This window comes from Amphimedon queenslandica, unplaced genomic scaffold, assembly GCF_000090795.2.
Source record: "Amphimedon queenslandica unplaced genomic scaffold, v1.1 AMPQUscaffold_5147_Cont22879, whole genome shotgun sequence".
Lineage (NCBI taxonomy): Eukaryota > Metazoa > Porifera > Demospongiae > Haplosclerida > Niphatidae > Amphimedon > Amphimedon queenslandica.
Genome location: NW_003554546.1, coordinates 1 through 1635, shown reverse-complemented (window position 1 = coordinate 1635; position 1635 = coordinate 1). Strand labels below are relative to the sequence as shown.

The 1635-nt window shown below is 32.5% G+C and overlaps 1 long non-coding RNA gene across 1 annotated transcript; it reads left to right on the top strand.

Moving 5' to 3' along the window:
• The first annotated feature begins 599 nt into the window (after positions 1–599).
• On the top strand, positions 600–1350 carry LOC109592457 (uncharacterized). Its single transcript, XR_002190364.1, has 3 exons — positions 600–685; positions 787–910; positions 1058–1350. It is a non-coding gene; the product is annotated as an uncharacterized LOC109592457 (long non-coding RNA).
• The last annotated feature ends 285 nt before the right edge of the window (positions 1351–1635 follow it).

Here is a 1635-nt window from a genome sequence, read left to right as displayed (position 1 = left end):
TATTAGTTATAGTTAGTAATACTTTAGTTAGTTATTAACGTCAATACATTGAAATTGTAGCGATTAGTTATGAAAATGTCTTTATGTGTACTATAATCAATCAATGCCAAGTTAATGTGAGTGCATGTTTATGTGCATTGCTTATTTGTTTTACTTCTAAAAACTTCTTGTTCTAAATTACTTCCAGCCAATCGATTTTTTCGTCCACTTGATGAGTAACCAGCTTTGGAAAAAAATCATTTCAACTGGGGTTGAGGATGCTGGAGCTAAAAGAATGTCTTGAGCAAATGGTGCTAGTATTGGGATTAAGTGTTCATTTTGAGTCAAAAAATTTAAAAGGTCTAGGGGAACAGCTCTCAAACAAGGCTTGCTTTTGGCCTTCCAGTAATCATCTTTTTGGTCCTTCTCAACTGTAAGGCTAATACAATAAACCATATGTAAACCATGTGATCACTTGTATGTATTCAGCATGTATTGTTTGTACAATTACTGATGGTGGCTGTGATAAACAAGCACTTGCGTATGTTTTAGTTGAAAAAAAACTAAAACTAAAAGTGGTTTTAGTTTTAGATATAGTTAACTAAAACAACACTAATAATAACCTGTTTTATCTTGTCTTTCTTTTTCTTCTTTTATTTTCATGGTGTCCCTTAACTACCTTCCTTATTCTTTGGAACAGCACCAAGTAAGATCAATGCACTTTAAAAACTTATTTTATGATTGATGTCTCCTTCTCTCTCTCTCTATACTTTTGCTCTTTTTCTTTCTCCATTCCTTTTCTTGTAGCAATAATACCAATTGATGATGATAATGACATGACAGTTGTGATTGTTGTTCCAATAGTTGGAGCGTTTATTGTTGCAGTATGTATTGTATTGCTTGCAATAGCACACAAAATAAGTAAAAAAAAGTAAGGAATAAGGGTTGGAGAGAGAAAGGTAGAATAAATGGGAGAAATGAGCTTATTATTGACATTGAGAGACAAAAGGATGTGTGTGTGTCCATTTATTGTCATTTGTATCTAAATCTTGTTCCTTTCTCATTCTTGTACATGTAGATCTCGTAATTCTACATCACCCGGTGCTACTAATGAAGAGTTTGACATGAAGAAACAGCTTAGTGATGTTGATGATGCTGCCAATGGAGGAGATGATGGATCAGGTTCTTAGTATTCCAACTATAATAGTATAGACCTACCACTGCATAGAGGCATATAATAAGAACCAGTGATTGATTAATGTTTTTAATACACTTTTCATGTTATTGAGTACATATTTAGTGTCCAGTCTAACACTGTTTTGTCTTTGTTTGATTTTTTTGCTTCCAAAGAAATTTTTTCTGAATACCATATGGCATTTGTACACTATGCATTACAAGTAGATTCTATGTACATTGTAATGTACCTTATATTGTAACATATTGCATGTGTAGTATTCGTATGAACCAAAAAATGTGGCCTTATGAATTTTAAGTTTTTGATTTTTTGCGTTGATTGTTTCTGAATTATGAACAAACGTTACTCACATGTACTGTGCATTAGGCTGCATCCACTTTATTGTGAGTACCATTTTCTTTTCTACCTAACTCATCTATAATTCATTCCATATAGCACGTTCAATATAGCAATAACACTTG